Here is a 13853-nt window from a genome sequence, read left to right as displayed (position 1 = left end):
CTGGTATAATCAGTAACATGCCAACTTTGTTAATTACCATACAGGTATATTAATATACCCTTTCTTTCTTCCAGCATTCCAGCATGAAACGAAACATTTTTCTTTCCTCATAATAATGTAATTGAAACTTTCAATGCCAACATAAAAAAGCACCTAGTGCCGACAACCATTTCCACCTTCACTCATACTAGTTTATATCATACCAATATGGTGGACAGTATGCGGCGATGGGACACTTTGTCGACATGGCAAACGCAGATAAATGTGAGGGCATGATTTGCTGAAATGGTAAAATTAATAAAGAATTAAAGTTAGTAATATGTATGATACTTACCAAAAACAATGTGAATTCGGCAGCCTTATGCATAGAAATAAACTTCCAGTTCCCTAGCCTATGCACATAATTTCACTAGAGAACCGATTCCGGACGAATAAGTTCACTGTCTAGGGAACCGGTTCTGATTCTCTAGCCACTAGCTGCCTAAGTTTTATCTACCAGTATGCATGTAATAAGGGAAACATTTCTTTTTAAGCTGTGGTTTTTATTTAAATTGTAATTTTAACAGAATTCATATATCCAGTCTGTAAATTTATAGACTGAAAAATCTTTAAATTTATGGATTGTCCATATATTTACAGAATGTCTGTAAAAACGACAAAATCTTGGGACCTGTTTAATTTATGTTTCATGTTTAGGACCTTTTACAAAATAAATCTGTCTTAAATTATAACTTACAGGAAGGATCAACTTCTTATTGCATTTAAACACACAAACAGCTGAAGCCAAACCAAATAAAACCAAGTCATAAAGGACAACAAAACTTCCTTAAATTTATAAGGTACGAACTGACACGATTACGAATGCATTTAAATGTTTGACAAAATTTGGTAGTGTTTACCATTCGCTGTAACAGATTTTAGCTTTTTGATTCACTTCTAGTCTTTCTCCAAATGTTTCATCTATGCATTATTCCTAAGTTGCAATTTTAAGTCCACTTTTTTCGGGTAAATAGAATGACCGGAAAGCACCGGATAGCACCGAAACACCGGAAAGCACTCAAATTTCTTATAAAAAACATATAAGGGATGTTCTGGGCGAGTTTTCAATGGTTTAAATCGATTAATTATTGAAAAAGATATATAATTTGATAAAATGTTGTCCAATTAACTTGCTTGTATCAGGATAGTTTGATAATTGACATTTCGCGAGTGCTTTCCGGTTCTGCGATCCTGTTAAATTATGAGAGATTAATAATATTTGAACTTCAAATTGAAGGAAATTCGAATATATAAGAGCAGCAGAAATTCAGATAATTATTTAAAGTTTTATTATATTAATTGATTATAAGCGAATTTATCATTGTCTACATTAAAACTAAATGTCCGACGCACATGTCCATTCACTTCGTGAATATATCAACACGACCGGAAAGCAATCTTTAATCATAGCGTTGAATCTGTTTAACTTGTAATGATTGAAAAAGTAATAAAAACTGATAAATATTTGGTCAAATTAAGTCTCATAATTACGTTCACTTGATAATATTTATTTCAATAGTGCTTTTCGGTTTTGAGAAAACTGTGTTAAAATAAATAAACTTGTTAAACAGATAAAGAGAATCAAAGCATATCTGAAACAATTTTCTTATTTATTTTTGTGACAACTGTCAAAATAACATACAAACATGTACAAACACATACGACATATAATATACATACAAACGTAAAGCAGATGACGGTCTGTAAAATTCATCGTAGTTGAACTTATATGATCACAAATTGAAGACAACACTTACATATACAAACATTAAAAACATTAAAAATACGATGATACAGAATCACTAAACATTTTTTTTCGTTAGCTATTTTATGATATGACATGTTTACATTTTTTTACGTTCAATTTTATATGTATTTGTGTACCGAAAAGCAAATTCAAGGTTACCGGAAAGCACTTGTCACATCGTGTATTGTACATCTATAGTTAACGAGGTGCTAATTTAATCACAGCGATTGTATATTAGCGATAATTAATAGGCGTTAATCCAATCATCACGGTGGTCTTATCGGAAGAGAGGAATAAAAAATAACATGTTATATTAGTTTTATTCTTTTTCTTAAGTGTCAGTAATTCCGGATCACAATTTCTATATACAAAGTTAATAAAGTTAATACATACAACATACATATAAAAGAACACATTATAATGATTATACACAAAATAAAAACAACCACATGTGTCAGAAATATAATAGTCACACAATATAAACAATACATTTGTCTTAAATTATGTACACAAAACAAATTACAGACATCGAATATGAGGCAGACTTAATTTAACTATTCAAAATGATAAGTTATTAAAGTTATTAATTTATTATGTAAAAAGAATGACATTTCATTATCCATTTCATAGAGTAGCTTGGTTTTATTTCATTTTTAATCCGTTTTCATGGTAGATCTATAGCATTTCCATCAGCATTTGTGTATTTTGTACATGTACACATAATATTTTTCATATCACAGCTCGAGTGAGGGCCACACTCGAGCCTCCTTCTTCTTGATTTAATATAAACTTGATAAGATTGAGACTTAAAATAGATGTGTAAAGCACATTTCCTTATTACTACTTAAATATATTACATTGTATATACAAAATGTACACAAATTATGTATTGGCAGTTCGGACTCAAATCCGACAGAAAGGATAACTAGCAATGAAGTAGCTGGAAATGAACTCGAGTGAGGGCCATACTGTAGCCTGATGATCACAAGAGTGATATCGTTATACTCACTCGAGAATCATTCTGCTGAATTTTTGATTTCAGCCGTAGTGAGGGCTATACCGTAGCCTGATGATCACCAGAGTGATATCGTAATTCACACTAGAGCCTAATCAGTAGCCTCAGGGAACGCTGTTGTAACTGCTTTTACAAGAGCGCGTTCGTCGTCACTGCCAATGACACGTGGGGATTTTTCTAAGAGTCCGGGCCTTACTAAACTTTGTTTTGACAGACAACGGGTGAAAATCAATAAATGTTTGGCCAAAAAATTTAAAAACAATTTCATAAGATTTCCAGACATCAAATTTCCTGCAGATTACGCCAAAGATCTCGTGCATTTAGAAAGCAGAAAACCGGGAAACAATGGAATGCACAAATACCAGTGCCGCCTACGCAGAATATTGTGTAGTGCATAAAAACCAACGGTCCTTTTAAGGACCACACAACGGTCCTTTTAAGGACCACACATTTATCATGAAAGAAATATCTTCAGTTGTTGTCATACTTTTATGGAATAAAACTATATAATCATTTGCTTGCTTTTCATGGTCAGCGTCAAAACTCAAAAATAAAGGGAGATAATAACAAAACTATTATTTGTGTTTGTTTTTATAAAAGAGATTTAATAAAATGTAACTTTATAATGAATTTAAAATTAAAGCCAACCGGTCGGTGCAATTTCTTTTCATTTTCAATAAACAACACCATTAATCATCTTTGATTAAATTAACACCTCTGTAAGGCCGTTAACCCGTTAATCATTGATTAGATTAACACTTGTTATACTACTGCTAGATCTACTTGTTTTTATTAATTCTAGTGGTTATCGTTAATTTTATTTATCAATGTTTCTTATCAAGTACACATAATAATGAATTAATATTTCTTACAAAGTACTTATATTTATGAATTAAAAATCTTAAGTAATAATAGTTCTGATCCCGCTGACGTCGTGTGTGCTTTCCGGTGATCTCGAGTGAATATTGAGTTTATTAAGTCTGTTTCTTGCCCGTGTTTTTTCGTGTTTATTTCTTGTGTTTATCGTTTTTTTTTTTGTTTTTTTTTTAAATTAAAGTTTCTTATCAGGTTATCAGGTATTCTAATGATGAATTAACTGTCTAACTTTATAAATGAAAACAAAGAACAATGTCAAACATAAAGCGAGTTATTTTTTAACATTACATATCTTAAGTGATATATTGTGATGTCTTATGTGCTTTCCGGTGATCTAGAAATGTTTAATAGTCAGTCAAAGTAAGTTCATATAGGTCTGTTTTTGCTACATATAATCCAGATATTGAAAACTAAAATATAAATATAAAAACACATTTATTTTATTTTATTTTTTATTCAATTTCTACAAAAACACTTCTGTTAGTGCTTTCCGGTTTCAGATGTTATGTTTTTATGAACTGCTTTTCGACAGCTTGGGGAATATGGTTTACTCACATAGACCCAACGTAATTGCATCATTTACATATTTTTTGGCATCATTATTATATATCTTAAATATTTCTCACATTACTTTATCCAACGTTTTTTCTTTAAATTCTGACCGAAAAGCACGTTGTTTTTTTTTCAATTCTGACCGAAAAGCACTATTCAAATCAACATAGTCACATCATCAATATGATCAAATATAAATCTATGTGAAACATATTACTTAATAAATAAGTAAAACCACTTAAAAGCATGAAGAAAGATAAAATTGCACTATATTTCTAACAGAAATATATATATTTCTTCTTTTTTCACTGACCGGAAAGCGCTCGCTAATTGTCAATTATCATACTATCCTGATACAAGCAAGTTAATTGGTCAACATTTTATCAAATTATATCTTTTTTTCAATAATTAATCGATTTAAACCATTGAAAACTCGCCCAGAACATCCCTTATATGTTTTTTATAAGAAATTTGAGTGCTTTCCGGTGTTTCGGTGCTATCCGGTGCTTTCCGGTCATTCTATTCACCGACTTTTTTCGATTTTATTTGCTATTGAGCATTTTGGCCATGGTAGTGTTCGCCCCTGTGACGTCACATCTGTTGATTAATTGTCAGTAATTGATATGAATAAAACCGTGAAATTTAAGCCATTTTTAACATCAAGCCAATCAGTTTTAGAGTCATTTTTGAAGAATCTGTCACTTTTTATCAAACAAATCGGGGAAAATCAAAAAAGATATTATACATGTACTCAAACGCTTGAATAACTGTGTCAAACTTCTATTAATAGAAACTTATGTCGGTCAGTGCGTCTCTCTAAATAAAACATTATTGATTGGATGAAAGAAACCATGTGACAATAACTCGAGATTTGATTGGTTCGCGCACAGTGTTTTTGTTAGCGAGAAAATATGTGAAGTTCACAAGAGGACGAAGCTTCGGAGGAGAAACAAATTTTAACAAAAATTTCCTGTTTAAAAGTTTATTTTTGGCATTTCACAACTTCAGAACAAAGTCGTTTATGGTTGTAGAGATTTGACTCGGAAGATTATTCAGAAGTCAAAGGAAGACTGCTCCAAAAATCGTTTGTAAGAACAAAACAAAGACGACGGCCATCTTTGTTTGGATTTCAACTCTAGGAAATAAATTTTGTAAGTAGATTTTCGTCAATCTGCGATCGAATTCTAACACATTACTCGAATTTCATATGATATTTTAACATATTTTTTTCCAAATATACCGTTGGTGATTACTGCTGGTCAGCGATTAGCAAGTCCAGAAAATTAGTGCTGCTATAAAGTCCAAATATTATAGCAAGGACAAAGTCCATACCGAGGACCAAACCCACGACCCATTACCTCTCTGATAATGAATTTATGCTGACTTAAAAGCATAAAATTGCCTCGCTGACATTTTTTGAATGTATATTTTGTGTTTTGTTGCCTATTCAGAAAGAGCTAGGCTAAGTTAGCCGGACAGTAAACGGATTTCTCTATGTTCTGGGGGCTTTGTCTCGCTCTGTCCCTCTGGTCAGATCACATTATTATTGTTTAGTTGACATATTAATGCTGACATGAACGAATAAGGCGCGTTGGAACTTCGCGCAAATCTAACCTCAAGCGAAATGCAAGTCGCCCGATTTTCTTTGATATCTGCACTCACAAATTAACGCTACCCGGACTGTCGACAATTTGCACGGTGTCAAAATGAGTGTTGAATACGCGAACACACACTGACAGCATAATTTAAACTCCGCCTACTTCAGATATTTCCAATCAAATTATCCGATACACTACAGTAGATTGTGTTCAGCCATTTAGCGCCGCGGTTACATCTTTCAGCAGGGTTGGCAACTACCGGCCCAGGGCAGGTTTTCCCGGGTTGGGCAATACTCTTAAAAATGAATGAAGTGGGCAATACTGGGCAATAAGAAGTTTTTCTACTTTTTTTTAACCAAAACAATTAAGTTTCTATGCTATAAAATGTGAGCTTTTTCTTACATTAAGTTTTACTTACTTTGAAATTGTTGGTGAAGTGAAAGGTAGCTGATAGAACAGTTTTATTAACAAAATTATCATTTCTTTTACACAACAAAATATTTATTTGTGAAAATAACAGTTTTTACATGAATTAATTAATGGCACAGTATTACTTTAATATATAATTTACACACTGTCAGTGATCGCATATTGAATGATCTCTCTAGGTCACAACTAGATTTTGCTTAGAAATGATAGTCTAACAGTCTAGTTCTGCTTTATCACAATACTTTCTGTAACAGAACACAAGTTCTGCAGTCTTATTTTATCCCAAGTCTGTTTCCGAATTTTGTCTGAATAATACCAAAATTTGAAGACACCCTTTCAATTGACCCAGATGCCGGCATATCTAGAAGTTTTTTTTTTGGCATGACAAAGTGGTCTTAGGCTGATCTAAAACCAACACTGGTGACACTGCAACGTTTTAGTGTATGAGATTTTCAGTCTCTCAATTTTGGCACTAATCACTGAGTGCAACAGTCTTTACATTTTGCAATCTTTTTATAATCATCCTCAGTAATATTAAAACAATTTCTCAAAGGGTCCTTAGGTTTCATGGTTATATGATAGAAATGACAATGTGATCTAAACAACTTTTTTCAGAATTTTGTAATGAAACAACCACTGTATGGGAAATGATGTAACTAAGAAAATGAATGGTCACATCAATGCTTTTTATCCAGAAACAAGAAAATTATAGCAATCTTTCGAATCACTCGACAGCGTTGAAGTAGAAAAAATCTTCCCACTTCTCCCTAAAGCAGCTTGAGGGAGAAGTGGCTTCTCCCAAAAAATTGGATCTAGCTAGACCCCTGTGACTATATCTGCTCAATGTACGATAGTATTTTTGTGGGCCTATTCGGGTTGTGTGTTAAATTTCAAATGTGTCAGACCTGTAATCTTGTGTTTGAGCCCTAGGATCTCACGTTTTTCTCATCCAGGTTTTAATAGATCTATAGTGGCTAGGGCAGGGGAACCTGGTCCAGACTATAGACAGCCCATAGGTAAGGGTAATCTAGAGAACTGTATCGTCAGTCACCTAGTACCTCATATCTCATAGAATTCCAGAGCCAAGACTGATGCGTATTTCATAATTTTCTTTATCACGATAGTTTTTTTGCAGTTTTTTTGCACTTCATTTTCAGAGAGGGCCAGGTTTCACAAGGTTTGTTTGAAGAAAAGTATTATGACTTGGTCAGGCAACATGAAACACAGAGAAGGCAGACAGCATTACAAAAGACAGCGCTATAACAGTAATAGCAGCTCAAGGGGCACGCCATCGCCCAAGTTACTTGAGGACAGGTATTATTAATGCTTCATTTTGCACTTTGGCAATATGCCATATATGTGGGTTCCCAGGTTTAGATAAGTTTTATTTTTAAGTCAGACTACAGCAAACAGACTATTTTTAGACTCTTGTCAAAAATTGGAAGTCCGATATAAAAAAAACCCTGTAAAACAAATTAACCTAGAATTTTACTAAATGCAAGAGAAGCAATTGTTGGATTGTATGTCCCAGTGTGAGACAACCACAGCTCAGTCTAAAGAGCACCTTGTCCTGTTAGGGATGGGTGACACTGGTCTGATTGCACATTCCCACTCACAATCGTTTACATGACCTAAGGCTTAACATATCTATTTCTTATCCAGGTGTAGTCCAGTTCAGGGCACAGAGTTACCCCATCGACTTACGCTCGCACAGAGAATCTCCCCACCTCCACGTCTTGCAGACACTTGTCTGTCCCGATCTCCATCACCTCAAGAAAATGCTTATGCAGGGGCAAAGTTTAGCGACCCACCCTCACCGGAGTTGTTACCAAAGCCCCCATCTCATTGGATGACATTTGGACAAAGTGAACCAGGGAGCTGCAACGACATGGCTAGTCAGTTGAAGTCGCTGTTGAAAGTTGCTGCCCAGGCATAGCCTACCAGGATGTTGTATTAGATCATTCCAGTCATATCATTGATCAGTTTTGTACAACATTGCTCATGGATCAGTATTACGGCATTATCATTACAGATTTCATGAGTTCTGTTTTGCATTTTTCGCAATCATGTTCATTATCTTAGTTTGAGTCATTGTCAGTGTTTGTTGTTAAACTGGATATTTTTCTATCTTTCCATGCAGCTTTAAGGTGATTGTTGGAACAAATATGAGCACCACTTAAACTTACTTCAAATCATTCTTTTGGTATGTCAAAGCGTGACGTATTGTCTCGCAGTTAGCTATATTCTAATCTTTTCATGTGCATTTGTCTGCTCAGCTGGATCAGTGGAGCATTTTTCACGGAACATCTCAATGGGATTTAGACATGTAGTGTGGTGAACTTTTGGCAGAGATCATTCTATTCACCTTTCAATACTTTTGGCACATTTCTGGCTGAGGGTCGGGGGAGGTGGGGGGTGGGGTTTCTACAAACTTCAATTTGCAATAAAAATTAAGCTGATCCAAATCTTTTAGTTGTGGGACAATTGCATATGTATCTTCAGAAATGTTTCTCCAGACATGTAGAAAGTACGTTCAGATGTTTAAGCAGAGAGAATGGGGGGATAAATATATATATATATATATATATATATATAAAAAGTTTTGTGCCCATTTTTGTTCTGACTCTATTTTTAACCTTTTTTTAATACATTCACTTCTAAAATGTCTTACTGGGATCTTAGGATGAAAACCAAAACCTTGAATTTTAACTGTACATAAATTTAAAGGGTTATACGAGTTGGTACTCTGTTGCTGTGCTGTTTACACCGACACTATAGTGCAATATGTTTGTACAAAGTAATGCCAAATATTTGTATATACGAATATTTTTATGTTTATTTTTTTTTAAACTGTTTTATCTGAAACTCTGTTTTCTTTTAAGGCATGGTGCATTTATTAATATATAAATACGCACAGCGGTTAGATAGTTAGTATTATGTAGACAGAAAGTTAATTGTTAAGCTGTAAGTTACAAGAAAGACGCCAAGTTAACATGTCTAATGTTAGTTATGAAGTGTTCTTTAATAGAACAGAAATGCTGAACATTGATTAATGTGTTATGTGAAAGAGATTCAGAATTTAGTATAAACTATATAGCTAAATTTAGATCCAGAAGAAAACGAGATACTTTTGTTAAAAAGTTGAAGATGCATTGAAGTTTAAAAGGAATGATGCATTTTGTGGGAATACCTACGTCTTGTATAAGAGTTGAAAGGTCTACTGCAAGAGGTGAAATTATAAGTGTCAGAAATAAATTCCATTATAAGAAACTGACTGAGAATTGAAGAGAAAGCTTATGTGAATAGATTAAAAATTCTAGTATATTGCTGAAAAGTGTTAGCATTGAAGGTTCCGAGTGTAAGAACTGACACTGTGTCTTTCTCTTTTTTTATCAAATGCTTGAAAAATGTTAGTGTGCTAGATAAATTTTGTTATACATTACAGATATCTGTGTTTTCTAAAAGCTATTTTACTATTAATTTTTTTTGTTTTTTTTTTTTTTGGAAGAAATTTCTATATCAAAATAGATTATTTGATTTTTTTTGATTTTGGTAATCTTTGGACATATTAAAGAGAGAAAAATTAACAGATAAAATTTTAACAGTATTGGCAGTGATATGTAAAAAAACAACAATTTGTGCTTTTAGAGACTATTTACAAATATATATTATATACTACACAACTTATCCAGGAATTTTGGTGTTTTCTGTTAGGACTACAAACGAAAACATTTTTTTATAGAATACACAATTTTGTGCAAACAATTCAGAATTTTCTTTAATATAAACATGTTTTGATATTTAACTTGCTAAAAAGCTGAAAATTCCTGGATGGTCGTGACAAACTGAAGTTATGAAATATTTTAATCAAAATATATTTTGTTTAAAATTGAGATGCAACTGACGTCATGTATTTAAATCAGTGAATGAATTATCAGTTAAACAGAGGAACCCTTTCTATGCTTTAATGGGTTTATTCATTATGTTTATACATAAACATTGCATTTGGTAGCTAAACTCGAGGCTCTTATCAAAATCTTTATGTAGATTTTTCACAATTTTTTGTGCAAAATTCAATTTTTTTTGTGGGGATGGGCATTAAAAGAAGTGGTTAATGAATTTATATACATTTTTATTCTACATTGAGAAATTACAGCCTTGTTTGTTGCCAAGATCATAACTTCAGTTTCTTGTTTTGTGCTCTAAAATTGTGATATGTACTTTACTAAACATATGGCAGTTATAGAAAAGTTCTTTGTTTTTGCATGTTTTAAGTGTAAAATATCTTTTCGGGTAATATTTGTGCTGTTACATGAACTATTTACTACACACCCTTAGTATTGTCGAGAGAGAGAGAAAAAAGTACGTTTAAGTTTTGGACAACTTGTTACTTAAGAAAAATTGTGTATATTTTTAAGTTACCACACCATTGGTATTTAAAATAAGTTGTACATAAAATTGTTATTCTAAAAAGTGAAAGTAAGTAACATTGAAAAATCAGCTGTGTATAGATGACAGAACACATCACTGTGATTTATGTTAAATTATAGGGCAGTCACTACAAGTCGTGCGTCGTGTCTCTAAAAGAGATTATACATCAACAGACTGTACCAATTGTGTTCATCATTTGTGCATTCAAACTGTTTATGTTACATATTATGTCCGTTTATACACCAAGCGTGTGCATTCAGGGATTAACCAATCAGATCATCTTACAGAGACCATAGTTTTTCATCAGGGATTTTAAATGGGAAATTACTTTCTCAGAGACAGCAGTAAGGCGGATGTCAAACATCCAACTCTGCAAATAAACAGAAGGCTTGTAGACCTTCAATAAGTGATGAAAACAAATGAAGATATCACATGGACGAATGGAGATCAGAGCCTCTCAACTTACGGAAACGGCTCCACGTATTGAAATGATCTCGGACAGAATGTAAAATTTTTAAATGAAGGTGCAACTAAGGACAGAAATTGGACGGTTTTTAAATGTAGATAATCTACAAAATATATGTGGTATTGGATGAGTTGACCAAGATACTGATCTCAAGAACAGTAAATTATACTGTGATTACTAAATGACAAGCCTTGAAGCTTGCCACAAACTGTGCTACTTCATAAACAAGTGTGCAACAAGAGAGTATGCTAAAAACTCTCACCTTTGACCAAGGTCTCAACGATCTGATTTTTCAGACAAGATGTACTGTTATTAACTTTGTGCGAGAATACTTGTGATAAAACAGAGTTTCATATATTTTCAAAATTTGAACTATGTACAGACTTGTGAACGATGCAGCTATAGAGTACCAACATCACCAATCCTGGTATCATCACAACATCCCAGTGTTCCTGTCGTCGACTTCTCCGACATCATCTTCTTTCCAGACAACTTCTCTTCTTTCTTTTCTATCGGGTCCCCTCCAGGATCCACAAGTGCCTCGAGAGAGGTGCCTCTCAGAATATTGTCAAACAACACTGGCTTGCCAGTGTGATCTGTGTTCAGTGTTTCATGTTTGTATTGTTTTGTTTTTGTCTTGTCTTGTCTTCTATGTTTGTCTTGTCTCTGAATTAGTAATTGTGGGATTTCTGTAACTCTGAGGTTCCTCATTATACACCCATTTTGGAAGGCGTGTGTGTTTGTCCGTCATGTCAGGAGCTTGATAACCATTCAAGGCACTTAAAACTACGCAAATAGGTAGGTAGCTATGAGGTAAAGTTCAAAGGTCAAGGTCACAAATGGAGCTCATAAGTCATATTTTGTATGCAGATAAAAAATTTATAACTATTCAAGGCTATTGAAAAGTATGTAAGGTAAGTACGAAAAGTGTTGTTTTTAGCTCACCTGTCACAAAGTGTTTTTTTCTTGTAACCACTCTAGAGGTCACATTTTTCATGGGGTCTTTATGAAAATTGGTCAGAATTTTCACCTTGATGATATTTAGGTCAAGGTCGAAACTGGGTCAGTAGGTCTAAAAATAGAAAAACCTTGTGACCTCTCTAGAGGCCATAAATTTCACAAGATCTTCATGAAAATTGGTCAGAATGTTCACCTTGATGATATCTAGGTCAAGTTCGAAAGTGGGTCACGTGCCTTCAAAAACTAGGTCAGTAGGTCAAATAATAGAAAAACCTTGTGACCACTCTAAAAGTCGTATTTTTCATAGGATCTGTATGAAAGTTGGTCTGAATGTTCATCTTGATGATATCTAGGTCAAGTTCAAAACTGGGTCATGTGCCATCAAAAACTAGGTCAGTAAGTCTAAAAATAGAAAAACCTTGTGACCTCTCTAGAGGCCATACTTGTGAATGGATCTCCATAAAAATTGGTCAGAATGTTCATCTTGATGATATCTAGGTCAAGTTCGAAAGTGGGTCACGTGCCATCAAAAAGTAGGTCAGTAGGTCAAATAATGAAAAAACGTGACCTCTCTAGAGGCCATATTTTTCATGGGATCTGTATGAAAGTTGGTCTGAATGTTTATCTTGATGATATATAGGTCAAGTTTGAAACTGGGTCAACTGCGATCAAAAACTAGGTCAGTAGGTCTTAAAATAGAAAAACCTTGTGACCTCTCTAGAGGCCATACCCTTGAATGGATCTTCATGAAAATTGGTCAGAATGTTCACCTTGATGATATCTAGGTCAAGTTCCAAAGTGGGTCACGTGCCATCAAAAAGTAGGTCAGTAGGTCAAATAATGAAAAAACGTGACCTCTCTAGAGGCCATATTTTTCATGGGATCTGTATGAAAGTTGGTCTGAATGTTTATCTTGTGGATATATAGGTCAAGTTTGAAACTGGGTCAACTGCGATCAAAAAATAGGTCAGTAGGTCTTAAAATAGAAAAACCTTGTGACCTCTCTAGAGGCCATACCCTTGAATGGATCTTCATGAAAATTGGTCAGAATGTTCACCTTGATGATATCTAGGTCAAGTTTGAAACTGGGTCACATGCCATCAAAAACTAGGACAGTAGGTCAAATAATAAACAAACCTTGTGACCTCTCTAGAGGCCATACTTTTCATGGGATCTGTATGAAAGTTGGTCTGAATGTTCATCTTGATGATATCTAGGTCAGTTTCGAAACTTGGTCACGTGTTGTCAAAAACTAGGCCAGTAGGTATAAAAATAGAAAAACCTTGTGACCTCTCTAGAGGCCATATTTATTGTGAGATCTTCATGAAAATTAGTGAGAATGTTCACCTTGATGATATCTAAATAAAGTTCAAAACGGGGTCACGTACCTTCGAAAACTAGGTCAATAGGTCAAATAATAGAAAAACCTTGTGACCTCTCTAGAGGCCATATTTTTCAATGGATCTTCATGAAAATTGGTCAGAATTTTTATCTTGATAGTATCTAGGTCAAGTTCAAAACTGGGTCACATGCGCTCAAAAACTAGGTCACTATGTCAAATAATAGAAAAAACGACATCATACTCAAAACTGGGTCATGTTGGAACAGGTGAGCGATTCAGGACCATCATGGTCCTCTTGTTTTTCTCATGAAATACGGTATATAGACTGAAGGCAATGTAACAGTAGAAAATATGCTTTAAAATGAGAATGGTACAAAATGTAACATGCAAGTGAAATG

General features: G+C 33.8%; 1 protein-coding gene and 1 long non-coding RNA gene across 2 annotated transcripts in view; one reads left to right on the top strand and one right to left on the bottom strand.

Moving 5' to 3' along the window:
• The window catches only part of LOC123547138 (E3 ubiquitin-protein ligase RNF38-like), a 51779-nt gene extending 50775 nt beyond the window's left edge, over window positions 1-1004 (bottom strand). Inside the window, exon 1 of the mRNA XM_045333996.2 lies at window positions 900-1004. The gene's annotated coding sequence lies outside the window, so the exon portion shown is untranslated. The remainder of the gene's footprint in view (window positions 1-899) is intronic.
• A 4138-nt stretch (window positions 1005-5142) lies between these two features.
• Window positions 5143-11772, top strand: LOC128559526 (uncharacterized). The gene is made up of 3 exons (XR_008372436.1): window positions 5143-5380; window positions 7414-7570; window positions 7919-11772. It is a non-coding gene; the product is annotated as an uncharacterized LOC128559526 (long non-coding RNA).
• The last annotated feature ends 2081 nt before the right edge of the window (window positions 11773-13853 follow it).

Source organism: Mercenaria mercenaria, chromosome 9, assembly GCF_021730395.1.
Source record: "Mercenaria mercenaria strain notata chromosome 9, MADL_Memer_1, whole genome shotgun sequence".
In the NCBI taxonomy this organism is placed as follows: domain Eukaryota; kingdom Metazoa; phylum Mollusca; class Bivalvia; order Venerida; family Veneridae; genus Mercenaria; species Mercenaria mercenaria.
Note: the sequence above shows the minus strand (reverse complement) of the source record. Positions and strands in the feature narration are given on the sequence as shown.